General features: G+C 45.7%; 1 long non-coding RNA gene across 1 annotated transcript; it reads right to left on the bottom strand.

Moving 5' to 3' along the window:
• Positions 1-5999: 5999 nt before the first annotated feature.
• LOC142312444 (uncharacterized) lies at positions 6000-21183 on the bottom strand. The gene is made up of 2 exons (XR_012754383.1): positions 21139-21183; positions 6000-7577 (listed from the first exon to the last, which is right to left on the bottom strand). It is a non-coding gene; the product is annotated as an uncharacterized LOC142312444 (long non-coding RNA).
• Between the last annotated feature and the right edge of the window lie 214 nt (positions 21184-21397).

Raw genomic sequence — 21397 nt, 5'->3', positions numbered from 1 at the left:
TATATATCTAGTGTGCGGCTCTGCAGGTGGAGGTAGGTGCAGGGTATTATATATCTAGTGTGCGGCTCTGCAGGTGGAGGTAGGTGCAGGGTATTATATATCTAGTGTGCGGCTCTGCAGGTGGAGGTAGGTGCAGGGTATTATATATCTAGTGTGCGGCTCTGCAGGTGGAGGTAGGTGCAGGGTATTATATATCTAGTGTGCGGCTCTGCAGGTGGAGGTAGGTGCAGGGTATTATATATCTAGTGTGCGGCTCTGCAGGTGGAGGTAGGTGCAGGGTATTATATATCTAGTGTGCGGCTCTGCAGGTGGAGGTAGGTGCAGGGTATTATATATCTAGTGTGCGGCTCTGCAGGTGGAGGTAGGTGCAGGGTATTATATATCTAGTGTGCGGCTCTGCAGGTGGAGGTAGGTGCAGGGTCTCTGTTATTTTGGGGTCATCATTATCATTAACCCCTTCATTTCTCAACTATTTTCACCTTTAACCAGTTCAGGACCAGTTTTCCCGCTATTTCTAACCTGCTCATTTACATTCAATTTAACCCCTTAAGGACAGAGTCAATTTTGTACTTTATGACTCGGCCATTTTTTACAATTCTGACCAGTGTCATTTTGACAGGTTTCGAGAGGTAACGCCAAAAAGTGGACCCCACAGTTTGTTCCCCACTTTATTATGAGCGCGGTGATTCCCCACATGTAGTCAGAAACCTCTGTTTGGACAAATGGGAGGAGCCGGAACAGAAGGAGCAATATTTGAATTTTGGAAAGGAAATTTGGCTGAAATAGATTGTGGGCCCATGTAGCATTTGTAGGGCCCCCAAGGTACCTAAACAGCAGAAACCCCCCACAAGTGACCCCAGTTTAGAGACTAGACCCCTCAAGGAATTTCTCTAGAAGTTTGGTGAGCACCTGGAATCCCACGGAATTTTATAATATTAATAATATTAATATAATATAATTATAATTTGGTATAATATAATATATATACCAAATTTCTCACTTTTTCAAGAGGAAACACCAAAAAGTGGACCCCACAGTTTGTTAACCAAATTTTAATGAACTCATTGATAACCCAACATGTGACCAAAAACCTCTGTTTGGACAAATAGGAGGTCTCAGAACGGAAGGAGCACCACGTAAATTTTGGAAAAGTTGAAATAAATGGCGGGCACATTGTCGCATTTGCAAGGCTCCTAAGGCACCTATACAGCAGAAACCCCCCACAAGTGACCCCATTTTGGACACTAGACCACTCAAGGATTTTATTCAGGGGTACAGTGAGCATTTTGAATTAACAGGTATTTCACAAAAAATGCTGCTGTAGTGCCAAATTTCTCACTGTTAGGCTGTGTGCCGACAACCCGGGGACACTGCATCTAGGACGCAGTGTCAGCCCTTCTGCGCAGATGCCAGTGTTGTCCACACGAGAATGCAGCTGCCCAAGCCCACGATCCGGGTTCAGGCCGCTGCGGACTTTATTCTCCCTGCAAAGAACACTCTCATCTCCACAGCATAAACTGACATCCTGCGTCTCAGGAAGCCGCACAGCTGATTAGTTTATGCTGCAGAAAAAAGAAGCACAGTGGGCCGGAGATTTCTAAACATCCCGCTACTGCGCTTGTACTGCACAACATCGCAGGCAAAACACTCTGCATCCAAACCACTGCAAATCCTGATCGTAGGCACACAGCCTAATAAGCTAGGATGGATAGATGGCTAGATAAATAGATGTCAAACACAAATATAATGTCCCACCCCCCTGCATATTCTAAGCTGGCTCCATTTAGTAACTTTCATGTGGCACTAAAGGGTGTTTAACCTTGTATTTAGCTAAAAAAAATAAATAAATTAATAAATAATTTAAAAAAAAAAAACCCAGCTAGGGTAAAGCAGACGGCTGCAGACCACAGCTGTCAGCCTCACCTTGGCTGGTAATCCAAAATGAAGGTCTCCCCATGCTGTTTTTTTTTTTTAATTTATAAATAATTAAAAAAAAAAGTGGGGTCCCCCCCAAATTGGATTTCCAGCAAAGGTAAAGTGGACAGCTGTGGTCTAGTATTCTTAGGGTGGAAAGAACCATGGTTATTTGGCCCTTCCCAGCCTAAAAATAGCAGGCCACAGCCGCCCAAAAGTGGCGTATCCATTAGATGCACTAATCCTGGCGTTTCTCCCTGGCTCTTCCCATTGCCCTGGTGCGGTGGCAAATGGGGTAATAAATGGGGTTGTTGGGGTTAGGGTTAATGATGTCACGGCATCTATCAGATACCCGACATCACTAACCTAGTCAGTAATAAAAAAAAAAATGTTATTTGAAAAAACACTCCCCAACACATTCCCTCTTTCACCAATTTATTGAAAAGAAAAAAAAATCTGCCGCAATCCATTTTGGAGGTCTTACGACGACTCTGGACCTTCAGGAATATGGGTGGCACACTCCGAGAACGTATTCCCCCATTTTCTGGAAGTGCAGACCCTCCATGTGAGGAGTGTGGGTGTAGTTATACTGCACTCACACTCCCCGGGTCCACAGCATGGCAGTGTGAGCTGCAGTAAGCTCAGTGTCACTACTAGCAGGGAACCGGCTGAGAGCCGCTCAGCACATGTGTCCAGGATCTTCTGAGAAGGAAGAGCAGGGATCGTGGGGAATTGTCGCTGCAGGAGGCAACGGGAGACCGGGGATTGACATCTGGTGACCTGGTTGGACCTGGGGAGAACTTTAATTTCTTATCTGACATGTCAGGTACGACAAAACTCAGAGGAAGAGGATGAGCACAGTGTGCGTGCCGGCCATTTTAGATGATCTGGGGGGGGCACTTTGGCCACATCGGGGGACCAGAGTAGGCAACTTATCCCCCATCTGACATGATTGATCATGCCAGGTGAGAGATAAATATTTTTTTCGGCCCGAATCGTGATCTCCAGGGTCTGAGCTACCCTCGGTAGCTGAAGCCACTGAAATTTTCCGATGCTGGGGGGTGGTATACACTTTATTTCTTTATTGCTTGCCGGCAGCAGCGGGAGGGGATTAACACTGACCGCTAGGACATAATTTTACTGCCCACGGTCATTAAGGTGTTAAAGTCTTCAAGCTCCGAATTTAGTTTAGAATATCTAAACTTTCATATTTACATAATTTTTCTAGTTTAGGAGTGAAATATAATGGGGGCACATTTTGTAATTGGGTAATTTTCACTATTTTGCTGCATTCGTACAAGAAATGGGTGGTAAATTGTGCGTGTCAGCGAGTGCACAAATCCGTACACCATGTGTGACCCCTATTCTTCCATTAGAAACAAGAAAACATCGAATCCTAATTCCATTGCCCTGTTCTTAACCGAAAAACTGGGAAATTATTTAGTTTTGCACTTTTATATTTTCCTACTCTTATTCCGTGAGCAATTACTGTTCTATTTTTCCGTTCACATTGCTGTATGAAGGATTGTTTTTTTTTATAAAGATAATGTGCTACTTTTATGGTTGTACTATTTACATAGCACAGTTCATGTTGAATATTTTTTAGTACCCAAATGATATCTCACCTATAGGGCTGATCGAATCCACCAAAGTCCTGAACCGGCGGATCCCTGCCGGATTGAACAAAAACTCTGTATCTGCTCCGGATTCCGGTCCCTATATAAGTCTATGGGGACCAGAATCCAGAGATTAAAAACGTTTGTGGAGGGGACAGGGGGTAGGAGCGCGCGTGCGGTGTACTCACCCGTGGCTGTGTCATGGTAGCAAACTTTTTCCAGGTCACGCTTTTCCCTTCCGGAGCCGACAATTCAATATGCATTGTTTTACCTGCCCACCGACGCGTGTAATTGGTTGCAGCTAGACGCGCTCCCCCTCTGAGTGGCAGCATGTCAGCTGACTGCAACCAATCATATAAACTGAAAAATAAGGAGCGCTGATAGTGTAATACCAACAGATCAGTGAGGTAGATCAGGAAAAAGACACTCACCTGAAATGGTTGTGATAGTCACAACCACTGATAGAGCATAGGATGAAGGCGTCTGCTGCAGCCCCACATGGATGTGCATACAAATCAGAGTGAAGAGGGGGTTAATGCCGCGCATCAGCCAAAATGAAGATGCAGCACGTTGATGTTATAAACGTATTCTTTTATTCCATCGGTCTACGCGTTTCGAGGATATACCTCTTCTTCAGGACCAGTGCATCAACATAGTATGTTGATGCACTGGTCCTGAAGAAGAGGTATATCCTCGAAACGCGTAGACCGATGGAATAAAAGAATACGTTTATAACATCAACGTGCTGCATCTTCATTTTGGCTGATGCGCGGCATTAACCCCCTCTTCACTCTGATTTGTATGCAACCAATCATAGGCAGCAGGACAGCCGGTGGGCGGAGAAAGCAGTGCAAGTGTCTCAGGATCAGTATGGTGAAGTGCATGTCTTTCAGAAACACATGCACGTTCCTGTCAGAAAAGTGCGGCTGTGCCGGTGATGTACTGTTAGACTCGTACAAGTCTGACATAACATCAGTCGGCACAGCCTGCCCTCTCTGAGCATGAGCGTGCATGTACACAGAAACACATGCACGCTCCTGTCAGAAGTGTGCGCGGCTATGTCGGTGATGCGTTTTTTTTTTTTTTTTTTTTAATTATTATTTAAATAAATAATTTTTAAAAAAAAACGACGTACGGTCCCCCCTAATTTTGATACCCAGCCATGATAAGGTTGGCTGGGGGCTGGTATTCTCAGCCCACAGCTGCCCGGTATTGCTGCATCTATTAGATGTGACAATCCCCGAGCAATACCAGCTCTTCTCCATTGCCATGGTGCGGTGGCAATCGGGGTAACAAGGGATTAATAGCAGCGCACAGCTGCTACTAAGCTCTAGGTTAGTGATGGCACAGGCGTCTGAGATACCTGCATCAAATCCTGTAAATGAATGAAAATAAACACAGAAAAGATCCTTTATTTGGAATAAAGTACAACACCCACCCTCCTTCACCTCTTTATTAACACCCCTGCAGCTTCGGCGTAATCCACACGAGGTCCCAGCTCTGCTACATAGCCATCGGCCATAGTGCACTACCGCTGGCTGTGCAGCAATGACAGCCGCGATGACTGCATAGCAGATACTGTCACCTGCTGGGGGCGCATCTACCTACAACCAATCACAGATGAGAGGATGGCAGGTGGACGAGGAAAACATGGAAAGCTGTGTGTATACATTGTACAGTACAGGAAGTGAATGCGCGACCCGGAAGCAGTTTGCTGCCATGACACCGAGTCTCGGTAAGTATGAAACGCTATTTTATTTCTGGTTTTATTTATTTTTCAATTATTTTCTCCAGTGCCGGATCTGGATTTTGCACCTGGAATACCGGATACAGCACCCGGAAATCTTTGAAACTGCACGGATCCGGATTTTTACAATATGGATCCGCTCAGACCTACTCACCTCCCTTATCGCCAATAATTTTACTTATCGGCTCATCTCCTTCCCATTCAGGTCTTTATAATATCGGATCCTCTCAGTGATTTCATTCTGTTTAAGAAAATTTTCTGTCAAGGATGGATATGGACAGGGACAAGATGGCGGAGAGGATATTACACCTAACCCTAGAGATCCTCTTCCGGCTTACTGGAGAGGTGAGAGATTCTGATGACGTCACATTACATCATTCTTATCTATGGGAATAACAGATGGACAGAACTGGAGAGGTGAGGACTCTGGAAATGTCTGGAGTGAGATTTATTACTGTGTCTCTCCATAACCAGGATTACACAGTAGTGAAGAAGACCTCTAGTGAGCGCTGTCAGGCCCCTGTGTCTGAGGGATGGGGAAGACCCCTGAGCCCAATCACGGGACCTCCACCTCACCCCCCGATACATGAGGACATCAATGACCAGAAGATCCTAGAACTCACCTACAAGATGATTGAGCTGCTAACTGGAGAGGTGACACTGCTGGGAATGCTGGGACATTTGTTTTGCTAATAATTTTAACACTAAGGTTCAGATACGGCTTTAAAGAAGGCAAATAAGTAATTTTATTATAAAGGTTAATATGAAATACAAACTTAAAGGAAAAGTATGATATTGCGTACACTTTTGTATATTGAACATACAAAGGTTAAGTACAGTTAAATACTTACGTTTTGGACATCATCTGTATCACCAAGGAGTTTTGGACATCATCTGTCTGGAATATTAAGAATCAGAGAAGCATGACATAGACAGAGGACTCCTGGAAATCCCAACACTGACCGGACATCTCGGTACAGGTAACACGAGCTTCTGTCTGTGCTATACTTCAGCTGATCTTAAAAAGGCTTGAACAATATTACAAGCCTTAAAGTTAATGTGTTGTAGTCTTATTGATCCATGCCCTTTGATGGCCAGTCATTGGGCATAGATGGACCAGAGATACACCACACATCAGACAATGGGGTAATAAACCCACAGCATTCAAGTCTCCCAAGAACACACATCAGGTATTTGAGCTAGGTAAATGGATATATTGTTTGTCTGTATATTCAAGACAAACACACAGAAATCCTTAAGTATATACAAGATTTTGTAACCATGTACACTTTGTCTGTCTGATTAATCAATGTTATAGTATAACATAATTTATAAACTCAAAAATAGCCATTTTTATATTTGCAATACATTCCACCCTTGGCTGTTTTGAGCCATACATTATTTATACAATGTCCCATACCCTAACGGCATAGTTTTAGCGGATGATACAACAACACAAAGCAATGCATGCACAATAGCAAAAATTACTCCTAATATATATAATGCATATATCAAAAAATCAGGTAACTAAGAAAATACACATTCCCACCATCTACCATTATCTTGTGTAATGTAATTAATCTAGTATAAATCCATCTCTACTTGTGATAAATATAGCCACCAAACAAGAGAATCGTCCTATTGCTTTAGCTGCATATGCCGCTGCAGTGAGTGTTCCTACAATTATTATAGATAATCCTTGTATCTATGATTTCGTTAACAATTTTACATTTTTTGTATATAATGAAACAGTCATTATATTGTTAATCTCATATTATTTCCTGCCCTCATACGTTTGCATTTTTTATTTGTATGAGAGACACAAATAATAGCAATCTGTTTATGCCCTGTCTTATTCTGTATTTTTAATTGTTGACATCTGCCTATTTTGCTTTAACAAGTCCTCTGATAGATCAGCTCATGTAACCCTTTGAGTCCTTAGGGCAATCATCTCTTCTGTTAGAGAATGTTCCCCAGTGCAGTTCATATAGGCACAATACAGATTGGAGATGAAGTTTTGGGTCACATCTTCTTCTTCTAGGTCTTCATTTATGTAAAGGGGTCAGTAGCGCCTCGATACAAGTTTCTCATATATTGTCATCACTGGTAGTTTGTTATACAAAAATGGCTCGTATTCATCAGCTGAGCCAGGTAAACCCATAGATTCTGTTTGATTTTCAATAAGGCCACATTTTCCATGGTTGGTCTCTCTGTTTTCGGTCTGAAGGTTGCTTGGCTTCTGACGGAAGTAGATCCATGCCCATGGTGGCGCCAATGATGCAACATTTCCAGAGTTTGTTCTAAAGGGACAACAATACACATATTACTCATCTGTCAGTTGGGATGTATTCCCACTTTTCTTGTTTCATAACTGTCAGCACATTGTCTGCTCCTCGAGCAATGACTTCAGCAGGTTCTGGAATACCTTTGTCACTCAATTGTTTCACCCAAATGTTTGCACAATCATTGATAGGATGTGAAGATCCAAATCATTTATCTTCTCTGCAGAACTGAAGGAACCCTCCCTCTGACTATCTACATTTTAGAAATAGACAGTACCATCAACTGATTAACATGTCACTGTCTCCACTATTCATTAGAATTACCTTAATTAATAATCCTGATCTATCCCTTCTCTTATTAACTGAGTTCAGTTGAAGGCCAAATCTGACCTTTGGACTATGAGACCATCATACTGAGAGGGCATTTACAAGCCTACTGTGGTCCTGATTGAACATACACATAAAACAAACAACAACCATTAGGTAAATACAATACCCATTCATCACAATGGGATGATTACTTGTTTCATTGTTTTAGCCTGATGGCTCTAATAACATGTAATGTAAAACTCTGGTCTCCAGTCTAAAAAGAAAGCACAAACATGATTAGCATACAAGCTCAAATAATACACAAAACACAATTTTATCCAGTCCATTATCCATATGCTAAAAGATTCACATCTAACTTGACAGCCTAAAAAGTTCACTATTTACCCAACCATATTGGTATATTGTGCTGTATTAATTAGCAGCATGGGTATGTAAATATGAGACCAACCAAACAATAGCAAAAATAATTGCCCTTCCAATAGACTGAACACAGGAATCCTCCTGGTTTCTAGTCTCTCCTTTGTGAACATTTGTATGGCTCTGTATTGTTTATGAGCAGGAATGGCTTTTGTAATACTTATCTCTTTACATATCTCTGTACATTCTGTATTGGTGGCAATCTCCTCTGTGGTCTCAATATTACCCTTATCTTTTTCAATCTCCTCTGTGGTCTCAATATTACCGGCAATCTCCTCTGTGGTCTCAATATTACCCTTATCTTTTTCAATCTCCTCTGTGGTCTCAATATTACCCTTATCTTTTTCAATCTCCTCTGTGGTCTCAATATTACCCTTATCTTTTTCAATCTCCTCTGTGGTCTCAAAATTACCCTTATCTTTTTCAATCTCCTCTGTGGTCTCAAAATTACCCTTATCTTTTTCAATCTCCTCTGTGGTCTCAATATTACCGGCAATCTCCTCTGTGGTCTCAATATTACCGGCAATCTCCTCTGTGGTCTCAATATTACCGGCAATCTCCTCTGTGGTCTCAATATTACCCTTATTAATTTCAATCTCCTCTGTGGTCTCAATATTACCCTTATCAATTTCCCCCCATCTATCTTCCATTTCAGATGGAGACATCTTGGTGGAAGATGATGACAACCTCTTCTGTTGGGCTTTGATTTCCTGCACCAAACATTTGACTTCAGCGTAAAGATCCAACACCCCCGGTGGTATAGGCTTTGCTGGTGACGATGAGAAAGTGGGCCCTCTTTCTCCCCGTGTCCTGCTTCGCCTGTGCTGTGGAGATTCAGAATCTTTTGCTGCACCCTTTTTATTATGTGAAACCCCTGACTTTTTATTGAGTCCTCTCCTTTGATACAATTTTCTCTTTTGATACAATTTCCACATCTCGTCAGTACTAATCCCATCTATTTTATCCCAGGCAACACCATCCTTTATCAGGGCCATAAACATATCTCTCCTGGTAACACGGGATCTACGATTTGTACTACTTTTGACGTTGTTACACTGTTCTTCAAAATTAAGCTGATCTCTCTGTTTGGGACCCCATTCTCCCAGACCCTCTAACTGTCGGATCGCCTCCAATGTATTGGAGATGGGTTTCCCAGTCTGATTTACCATTAATGCCATCATGACATGTTTATAAGCTGCAGGGGCATTTCTAATGATACAATTTCTAATAGAAACACTTACAACAACTTGCATGTAATTGTCATATGCACTTGCTGAAATAGCATTTTTCATAGCCTCCTCCTTCAATCTCCAAGCACAATCTTTCAATGTAAACCATGGTTTTTCATTAGGCGGCCAGTCCGCCTCAGATGGGTATTTATGCTGCAATGCCATAGCCACAACATCCATCATACTACACACCACATGTGGTCGCTGAACTATCAAGGAACAAAATGCTTCCTTCACTACAGGCTCATGGCTGAGTTGAACAAACTTTGGGCCATCCACAGCATCCAGCTGTACTCCATGAGCCCCCATCTCCCATAATCTGACTATCCAAGTTATCAAAGATTCATTTGACCTTTGTGAAAAACGATCAAGAAGCTGACTGCAATCCTCTACCATATTCCTGTTCTGTTTACCTCTAGCTGTTTCTAAAACTTGTCTATGGTATATTGGATGAACTCTTATTGGGTTAAGATGAGGATCAATTTCCTTCTCCCCACTGACATGTTCATCCTCCTGTTCTGGGTCGGTGACGTTTTCAGAATCAGTTGAGTTCCATACGTCACCATTCCACTCATCTGAGTTCCCCTCTGACCCCGCTTTGGCTATGGCCAAAGTTACTTCCTTTCTATTCTCCTTCCCGCTCTTCTTTCTGTATTTATACTGCTCTATACATACAGCAGACTTGTCTGCATCATGCAGATATCCATCACATTTGTCCACTGACAACTTATTCTGACACTGTGCTGTGACCAATGCAGTCTGGACCTCACACAACTGTCTCTCTAATTCCTGAACTTTTGTTAGCATACGTATCTTTTCCTGATGCTGTTTTCTATATGCAGACAACAGGATCCACCCACGCCTACCAACAGCACCCAATTCTTTACCTTTCTCCACTTTCACTTTCTGCAAGCATTCAACCACATCTACAGGTTCAGCATTTTTCAAACATTTGTCCCATGGTTCACTCAAACCAACACTGTGCGACCACTTGGTTGCTAAAATATCATAGGGAGTCTGTTCCCAACCTGGAATCTCAATGCATTCACTCACAACCACTTTTTTCTTAAAAAGAGGCATATTTTACGCAATATCACACTAACAAAAGTACTCAAAGCCTTCTGCGTATATCCTGCCGATTACGCCAAATGTTTTGCTAATATTTTTAGCACTAAGGTTCAGATACGGCTTTAAAGAAGGCAATTAAGTAATTTTATTATAAAGGTTAATATGAAATACAAACTTAAAGGAAAAGTATGATATTGCGTACACTTTTGTATATTGAACATACAAAGGTTAAGTACAGTTAAATACTTACGTTTTGGACATCATCTGTATCACCAAGGAGTTTTGGACATCATCTGTCTGGAATATTAAGAATCACAGAAGCATGACATAGACAGAGGACTCCTGGAAATCCCAACACTGACCGGACATCTCGGTACAGGTAACACGAGCTTCTGTCTGTGCTATACTTCAGCTGATCTTATAGAGGCTTGACCAATATTACCAGCCTTAAAGTTAATGTGTTGTAGTCTTATTGATCCATGCCCTTTGATGGCCAGTCTCTGGGCATAGATGAACTAGAGATACACCACACATCAGACAATGGGGTAATAAACCCACAGACATTCAAATCTCCCAAGAATACACATCAGGTATTTGAGCTAGGTAAATGGATATATTGTCTGTCTGTGTATATAGCAAACACCTAAAACATCAGATTGTTGAACTAAAGTAAATCATAGTTTCAATTTCAATGGATAGCAAACACACAAAACCATCAGATATTTGATTGTAAGTAAATCATAAGGTTTCTGTTACAATGGTATATTGTCTGTCTGTATATTCAAGACAAACACACAGAAATCCTTACGTATATACAAGATTTTGTAACCATGTACACTTTGTCTGTCTGACTAATCAATATGTTCTAGTTTAACATAATGTATAGACTCAAAAAATAGCCATTTTTATATTTGCAATACAGGAATACGAGAACGCAGAAACCTGTTGGCCGGCAGGGAATGGAAATCGATCTTGTAACCTGAGGTGACGATTTCTCGAACCCAAGCATCGTGAGTGTGGTCTAGCCAGATATCCCGAAAAAGCAGAAGCCACCCTCCCACAGGAGTCGGATCTGAGGGATACCTGGCGTCATGCTGAGGGGGCCTGTACAGAGCGAGGTCCTTTGGGTTTAGGTTGCTTGGAGTGGGAACGCCAAGAAGAGCCCCTTGAGGGACCGGATCCTCGATCTGAGCGTTGGGACGGTCCTTGGGCTGATGGTTTTTGGGGGGCAGGCCGAAAGGACTGCCTGCGCCAAGAAGATTTTTTGAAATTTCTGGCTACAGGCCGCTTTTGTGGCAGAATGGTACTTTTACCACCCGTCGCCTCAGATATGAGTTTGTCCAGGGATTCACCAAACAGACGAAGACCCTGGAAGGGAAGTGTGGACAGGGACTTCTTGGAGGCACTGTCCGCATTCCATATTTTTAGCCACAGAACCCTGCGGGCGAAGACAGCATTGGCTGCCGTTAGGGCTGACCAGCTAGCTGCATCTAGGGAGCCGTGAAGAAAATAATTAGAGGCTAGAGAGAACAAATCAAGAATCTCAAGAGCCTCTGGAGGAATATTGCAAGGGCGAAGCAACTTGCGCAGGTTCCTACTCCACACGCTCATAGCTCTTGCCACCCATGTCATGGCAAACAGGGGGCGCAGAGAGGAGCCCGAAGCCTGGAAAATAGATTTGACCGCAGCCTCAACTGCGCGGTCGGACGAGTCCTTGAGAGACGCGTTGTCTGAAACAGACATAACCGTGTGTTTAGCCAGTCTGGATACTGGCGGATCCACAACGGGGGGTAGCGACCATGGCTTAACCATTTCCGGAGGAAAGGGATAAGCGAATGAAGAGGAGGATTTTTTATTTAACCTCCTATCAGGGTGATCCCACCGTTTAAATATGATTTGATGAAAAATCGGATCCTGGGCAAAGGACTTAGGAGGCTTCTTGGCTCGCTTGATTGCCGACTGAGAAGTCGGGTCCGAGGGCTGATCAGAAATCGACAGAGAGTGATTGACAGCTGCTATTAAAGTGTCTTCCATATGCCTAGACTCAGAAAGGACATCTGAATCAGAGTCAGAGTCTCGGGAATTGTGACTACTAAAGGTCACGGAGCCTGAGTGAGACTGACCATCGTGTGACTCAGACGAGGCGGAGCGGTCGCCATGGCGCCTTTTGGAGACAGCCTTTTTACGTACTGGGGATGATACATCAGACGAAGGCGGGCTCCTCTGAGGGAGCTGAGCTGGGGGGAGGCTGCCTGTGGAAGGCTGGGATATCTGAGCGGCCAGGTCATCTAACCTTTCATACATCAGAAGAGCCCATGCAGGGATAGCCTCATCAGACGGGGGTGCTGCCTGAATGGTGGCCGGGGCCGAACCCACAGACTGCATGACCCCCTGGTCCGGCAACGCCTGGGTTGATAGTGTAGTAGGGGCATCGCAGCCCCGGCAGAGTGGATAGCTTCGACCATTGGGAAACGAGCTTCCACAGGTGGTACAAGCATAGTACAGGTCCATAGAGGATGCCTGGGAAGCTTTAAATTATCACCCTTGCGGTTACGCATGTCAGCAACAAACGTACAATTAGTACTGTGAGCCTCTAGCAGTATTACACTATTATGGGTAGGGGGCTACTAGCAGTATTAGAAAGGGACTGCTATACAGAGCTGGTATATACCAATAGTAAAGTAAAGTGGCATACACTGCCAAACAGTCGGTATATACCTGCAGGCACAGTCAGTATATATCGCTGAAAGCTGATATACACCGCCAGCCAGCAGGCACACACTGCTAGAAAGACAGCGATATACCGCTGAACAGAGCGGTATATAGTGCTGCAGAGTTGCAGAGCCGAGGAAGCGATCTCACCTGTTTCTGCTCCCCACATGTAATGGCGTCTAGTGTTCTCTAGCAGCATGGAGGGGAGAGACGGCCCACTAGAGGGAGCGGCTTCTGGAGCAGTGGAGGGGGCGTTGCTAAGAATGCAGGCCGAAGTCGGGAGCTAAATTTATGATGCTTCCCTGGGAACATGGCCTGCATCGCCCCACCGGTGCCTCCTCAGGCGGCGGATGGATGCAGGGGACGGATACGCGTCGTCTCCCTACCTGCTCTTGCTCCGTCTGAAGACGCGTCGGTACTGTGATGCGGAGATCTCGGGGATGCATCTTCGGCTCAAGGCTAGCAGGTGCTCAGCTCTGCTTAGCCCTCTGGAGCTACCTTTGTGAGGTGCTTCCAGGGAGCCTGGAGGGGTACGCAGACCCGACCACTTGGGCGCGCGGGAAGACTGACGGCTTTTGCACGCCAGGTTTCCTCTGCCCGTAAGCAGGGGGAACGAGGGTGAGCATACCCTGGTATTGCCCCATAGTCAAAAATAGAATAAATTCACAAAGAAAAGAAATAAATAAACAAAAAAACATGAGCTGGCCTGGGGCTCAGGCCAGACGTGTCAGCCTCCCTGCTGACACTAAAAAGAACTGAGCTAGTTCCCGCCTAGCTGGGGTTATATGCTGTGGGAGGAGGAGCTAACTCTTTTTTCAACCTAGTGTCAAGCCTCCCCTGGAGACAACATATAACCCACTGTAATACATATAACCCAATGAAAAGGCGAGAAAGGAAAATGGTGTCGTGTGGCTGAAGAGGTGCAGCATTGTGGATATAAAGAGACCACAGCGGGAGATAAGGTGTATTATGAATTTTTTAATGCACCAAAAGCAGAAATTGTGACTGCTACCGCCCCACCTTCACATAATCAGAAACCCAGACCAGATGAATTGACTTGGAAACATTGTAGTCAGAAAAACCCAGACTGGAGAGGTACTTGTGCTACGTGTAATGTTACTCGTCCTAAGCGGATTGCACTACATCCTGTTCGAACCAGATCACATGTGATGACAGAGGACGCTGACTCTGAGACAGAGGTAGTGAAGGAATTGAGTTTTGGGGAGGAAGCTGGACATTACTCTGACGGTGAGGAAAGAAAAGAATGTCCTGGGACCAGTACCAAAAAAATCAAATACATCCCGACCAAGGAAGGTCACAAGAATCAGACAGACACAGGAATATTACCCCTGGAGCCCCTCTGACCAGCTAGCTATGTTGAAACAGTTACCTGACCCTGAAAACCAACCTTTCCCATTTTACAGGCAAATACAGACAATACAGGTGACTTATAAATGCACTTGGAAAGACCTTGAGAGTTTGGTGACTGCAAAGGCAGGTGACGTGCTGGGACACATACCGTATTTTTCGCTTTATAAGATGCACCTGATTATAAGACGCACCCCCAAATTTAGTGAAGGAAAAGAGATTTTTTTTTTAATGTTAAATGGGGTCCATCTTATAATGCCAGTGTCCGTCTAACAAATCGTATAGGGTATATGTCCCTTATAGCCCCCCATCCTAAAATTAGCCCCACTTAGTCTGGATATGGCCCCCTTATATTGAATATAGCCCCCTTGTGCTGGGACACGTCCCCCTGTGCTGCCCATGGCCCCTATAGATGGCACATCTCCCCTGTGTTTGATATGGCCAACATACAGCTGCCCATGGCCCCTATAGATGGGACATCTCCCCTGTGTTTTATATGGCCCCCATACAGCTGCCCATGGCCCCTATAGATGGCACATCTCCCCTGTTACATATGGCCCCCATACAGCTGCCCATGGCCCCTATAGATGGCACATCTCCCCTGTGTTAGATATGCCCCCATTCTGCTGCCCATAATAGAATAAAACACTCTTTCCTTACCTTCTCAGCACTGTCCCTCCTCTGTCTCCCTCCTCACAGTTGAGCTCCGGCTTCCTGCACTTCCTGGTTCTTGCTGCCGGTCATGTGATCGGCACGGCAGAGTGATATCATCTCTGCGTGTCTTATCACAGACAGCAGCAGCAGGAGACCGGGAGATCAGCGCTGGAGGTAAGTAAAGCTTTTTTTATTTTACTATGGGCAGCAGCACGGGGGCATAGCTAACACAGGGGGGGATCATGTGCGATCAAAGGGAGCACAGGCAGATATAATATGCCCCGCTGCCCCAGCCCCTCCGTGTGATGCAATTTCAACACCACGCTGATGGACAGCGGCTGTGCATATTATATGAGCGGGAGCAGGAGATCTAACGCTGCCACTCCCAGCTTTCCCTGCCCCCAGCAGTGCTCCAGAGCGGACCCTGCAGTATATATATATATATATATATATATACACACACTCCCAGTATATTCGGTTTATAAGACGCACCCCCTACTTTCCCCAAAAAATTTGGGGGAACAAAAGTGAAAGTGCGTCTTATAAAGCGAAAAATACGGTAATTAAATCACATACTGATATGGTAAAGGATCAATCATGGATCATGGATGATCAGTCTGAGAGGTCTGGAAAGATGTACTGTGAGGCATTGAAAGAATGGGCTACAAAGAAACAATCAGAGCAGTCTGTATTGATGACTGACGTGACACAGCAAAAAGGGGAGAGTATAGAGATGTACTTTGGGAGGTTACAGCTGAAGTGGACAGACATGGAGTACAGTGCAAGAAACGACCTTGGTATCAAAATATTGGTGAATGCATTCATTGACGGTATGAATAAGTTTTTACGAGAAGCAGTACAGACAGCCAGACCTGAGTGGAGAAACATGGACCCAATAGACCTTCTGCAAGTAGCTAAGGGGGTTGAACTGACAAAATGCAAGCGACCAGTAATGTATGCTAGAGCACAAGGAAAACAGTGGAAGCAGAGGAGGGGAACACCAGGTGACCTAGTGACCGTACAGTGCTGGAATTGTGGACAGAATGGACATCACGCCAGACAGTGCAAAAACCCCAAAAAGGCGAGGGAACAGACTGACTTTCCTCCTTTCTTCCCTCCTCCTTTGCCTCTGGCCTAGGAAACTGGCAACCCAGTGACAAACGTGTACCCTGTTTTTGTTCCCTCAGGACCTGGTCCCACCTTAATTACGACCATAACATTGCCAGGGGGGAAAGAGGCAGAATTTTTAATTGACACTGGGGCAGCCGGAACTGTGGTACATAAGGACCTGATAAAGCCAGACATGATTACTGACGAGACTGTGGAGTGTGTCGGGGTGGAGGGATTGGTGTGTGAAACTCCCTTGACAAAACAGATGAAGCTGAAATTACAAGATAGCCAGGAAATTCTCACAAAGCTTATTGTTAGTGAAAATACTCCTATGAATTTGCTGGGGGCTGATGTGTTAAGTGCTATCCAGGCTACCATACAATACACCCCAGAATGTATTACAGTCACAAGTCCCCTCTCTGACAAACACTTGTGCAAGATTGTAGCAATGGTGTACATGTCCAAATCTGCGAGAGTGTCCGATACCAGAACTAGTGAAGACATAGCAATGCAAGTGTGGCGCTCTGGACAAGCCAGGGGCCACAGGTAATAACACCACCACACCCTACACCCCGGTTAGGCACATCAAAGCCAGACACAAAACCCTTGTTGCCTTCCTCCAGGGGCTGATGTCCACACCAGGGGGTGGAGCCAGGCGGTTGGTCTCCGCACACCGAGGAGTTCACAGTCCTGGAGGCAGGAAAAGGAAGTTCAGATCAGTTGAGCAGTGAAAGTGAGAGGAGTAAAGTGTTAGCTGAACAGACTGAAGTTGGTCCGGGTGTGTGGCCCGGACGGAGCAACAAGGTTGGCAGACGGTGGTGACCGTCTGCAGGAGTGGCCTATCGGAGTTTACCGTAAGGACCGTGGACGGGCGGTGGCCTGGCGGTACCGGACCGGTACACAAAGAGAAGCCAGCACCATTGGCAGGGGCTTTTCGGACCCCGGCAAGGCTAGGAGTCGCCGTGAATTTGCCGAATCTGTTAGTGAAGGAGACCTCCTGGGTTTCCAAACAATCAAGTCCCGAAAAAGGCAACAGTCCAACCATAAGGGGAGCACCGCCACCGCCAAGGCAACCGTTCTCAGGGCCAGCGCCTGCGGGCAAAATGGCTCCTTCAGCACCCATCAAGCTGGAGGAGCGGGTTACCGGTGGGAACCCATTGGAGCCGTTTACAGTGCATAGGTGCAGAGAAAGATAATCACCACCAACCTTCCGGGGAAAAGCAACAGCAGCCGTCCGTGGGACCCGTCTTTCCAGCCGTGTGTTTTACCGAGAACTGTGTCATCGTCTCAGGCTGAGTGAGTACCACCGTGCCGTGCGGCACAGCGCTGCCCCTGCGACCCTGCACCTCACCAGACCCCGCAACCCGCCTGCCATCCATCATCCATCCCTACCCCATCACCGGGCCCCGGGACAACCAACCCCCTACACACGGAGGGGAGAACTAACAACAAAGCTGCTCCCTGTCACCGCTCCTGGGATCCCCATCCAGAGCAGCGGTGGTGTCACCAAAATCACCACAACCGTGGGTGGCGTCACGAACAATATCTAAAATCCCCCACAATCGAAACCCTTCCTTTTCACTCGCCGGGCGAGGAGCGCCGCTCGAGGCCCCGGGATCCGGCCCACCGCTCGAGCCACCGCCGAGCAGCAGCAGCAGCAGTAGCCGGACCCGAGCAGTGGGTGAGCGCAGCGACACCATCCTCCTCCCCGCCCGCGACACAACAAGTTCCAGACATCGTATGGGCAAAGGGAAAAACTGATGTTGGTCGGCTTCCTATTCCCCCAGTCATGATAAAATTAAAAGAAGGCTCCACTCCTCCTTGTTTAAAACAGTATCCCTTAAGCCCAGCCAAATCAATGCCCCTGACCAGAGATATAAGAGAATATGTGCAAGCAGGGGCTCTAGTACAAAGGTCCTCCCCTGTAACACTCCCTTGTATCCAATCAAGAAAAAAGGGCCCAAAGGTTCCCCTGATACATACAGAATGGTGCATGATTTGAGAGCTGTCAATGCTGTCACTGAGAGTGTAACATCCATTGTTCCAAACCCACATACCTTACTGTCACAAATCCCAGGGACCTCCAAATGTTTTACAGTAATTGATTTGGCAAATGCCTTTTTCTCTGTGCCTCTACACCCTGACTGTCAGTATCTTTTTGCCTTCACACATGAGGGGAAACAGTACATGTGAACAGTCCTCCCGCAAGGAGGAATGAATTCACCTACCATTTATTCTACAGCTATGGCAGGAATTCTGGAGCACTGACAACCGCCTCATCCACAGGTTACGCTATTGCAGTACGTGGATGACCTTTTGCTCTGCTGTCCAGACCAGACGTCCTGCAAGGAAGCCCCAATTTCTTTGCTGTGTTTTCTGGCAGAGAATGGTTGCAAAGTTTCACGTGAAAAATTACAGTACTGTAAGCAAAAGGTGACATTTTTGGGTCACTGTATCTCTGAAGGTACAAGACACCTGACTGAGGAGAGAAAACAAGCAGTCCAAAATCTCTCCTTACTCAGGTCCCACCGGCAACTGTGCACCTTTTTGGGCTTAGTGTCATACTGCAGGCCTTGGATAAGGTCTGCCTCGCAAATGATGCAACCCCTTTATGATTGTCTGTCATCTGACCCCTTTGACCTCACTCAGGAAGCTATTGATTCCTTTCATTCCCTTAAACTACTCATTGTATCTGCCCCGGCCCTTGGTATTCCAAATTACGATCAACCATTTTTCTTGTTTTGCACAGAACAGGGCGGGCATGCGACAGCCGTCCTCACACAGCAACATGGTGACAAACAAAGACCAATAGCTTACTACTCAGCGCGATTGGACCCGGTTGGCAGAGGGTCTCCCACGTGTGTCCGTGCTGTAGCGGCTGCTGCAGTACTGCTAGGGAAAGCTTGTGAGATCACACTGACATTTCCCTTAACAATTTACTCCCCGCATGACATTCATGCTATACTTGTGCAAGTCCAACTGAAACACCTGTCTATGGCCAGACAGCTCAGACTTGAATGTGCCCTTCTGATTCCTGAGTATGTCACCCTCAAGAGGTGTAATGTTCTGAATCCAGCCACCCTTTTGCCAGTAGATTCAGAAAAGGGGGAATTGGTGACAATGGTAGCAAGTGAGGATGAATACTTTGACATGACGCACGAACATAACTGCATAGAGCTGATGAGTCAGGAGACAGCAGGTTTTTCACATGTCTACGATACACCTATTCCTAATGCAGATTTTGAGTTTTTTGTAGATGGCTCCAGATACCACCTGGATGGGAGATTCTACACTGGATATGCAGTAGTATCCATCCTTATCCTTACATGAGGTAATCCGAGCTGAACCACTCCCGCCGCACATGTCCGCGCAGGAGGCGGAGCTAACAGCGCTCATTGAGGCGTGTAGAGCAGGATCAGGTAGGAAAATTAATGTTTATTCAGACTCAAATTATGGATTTGGGATCTGTCATGATTTTGGCCCTATCTGGAGAAGTAGAGCTTTTCTTACGTCAGCTGGTAAGCCTATTAAAAATGCAGAATTGGTAAAACGGTTAATGGAGGCACTAATGTTACCAGTCCAGGTTGGCATCAAGGTGAAAGCACACACAAAAGGTGACTCACTGGAGGTAGCGGGCAATAGAAGGGCGGATGCGGCTGCGAAAGCAGCGGCAAAGAGGCCTAGGGATCAGAGGATAGTGGCAGGGAGCCAGGAAGTCCCAGCCACAGTGAGTCTGGATGTCCTGAAATCCCTCCAGCATCAGGCTGCCCAAACAGAGAAGGAACATTGGGAGAAAATGGGAGCTAGGCTGAACTCTAATGGAGTATGGGAAAGTAGGGATAAGTTGTGTTTACCAAGGTCCCTGTTCCCTATGATGGCACAAGCAACACATGGCCCCACTCACGCCTCAAAAAGTCACATGTGTAAAAAGGTGAATGCCTTCTGGATCGCTCCTGGCTTCTGTTAGTTACCACAGAACTAACACACTTTCAGCGACGGGGGACGGGGACTGGAGGGGTGAGGAGATTTTTGCCACACCGGTGACCGGGGGAGGACTTTCATCTCTCATCTGACATGTTTGATCATGCCAGATGGGAGAAGAATCATTTTTTTACCGGTGCGACATTAACTTTTACGTCATCGCTGTTACACGATTGTAACGGCGATCACGTGAATGGGGACCGGAAAAACCGACCCTGATCGTGATCTCCAGGGTCTCAGCTACCCCCGGTAGCTGAAATCCCGGAGATTTTCTGACTCTGGGGGGTGCTATACCCTTTTTTCCGACCGCCGTTAAAAAGCGGCGGATCGGAAGAAGTACCCTTAATTACCGCCGTTAAAAGGCGTATCGGCGGTCATTAAGGGGTTAAACAGAAAACACAAAAAAATAATAATAAAGTGCAATGCAGTGCGGAGTCCTTTAACCCTTTCCATAACTCCCTTCGGTGCCACTTTGATGCCGTTTTTGCTGTGAGTTTCATCATTTTTGTTGTTGTATTCACATCCGGGCTCCGCACTGCAGTGTATTATATTGTTTTTATTTTTGTAGATAAAAACCTGTAAAAAGAGGAAAAAAACAGAAAACATAATTCCTGAATAAGAAACCGACTTCAGCGTCGTCATAGCAACAAAGAAAAGATGACAGAAACATGAAAATAAAGGAGAGAAAATAATAGAGCCCCTGCACCTACCTCCTCCTGCAGAGCCGCGCACCGGATATATGGCTGCTCTGTGCTTACAGGACCTGTGATGATGTCACATGGAGGGGAGGAGTCAGGGTCACATGGTCAGCTCCTCAGTGTATGCAGGGCTCTGCTGTGCTGGGTGTCATGGTGCTGGGTGAGGGGAGGTTATGTCAGGGGGTCACAGTGAGGTAATGGAGGCTGTATGTAGACAGGACACATCTTGGAAGCCGTGGACGGACATGGAGCAGATATCCTGGAAATCCAG

This window comes from Anomaloglossus baeobatrachus, chromosome 5, assembly GCF_048569485.1.
Source record: "Anomaloglossus baeobatrachus isolate aAnoBae1 chromosome 5, aAnoBae1.hap1, whole genome shotgun sequence".
In the NCBI taxonomy this organism is placed as follows: domain Eukaryota; kingdom Metazoa; phylum Chordata; class Amphibia; order Anura; family Aromobatidae; genus Anomaloglossus; species Anomaloglossus baeobatrachus.
The sequence above is the reverse complement of the archived record's forward strand: the minus strand, read 5'-3'. Positions and strand labels throughout refer to the sequence as shown.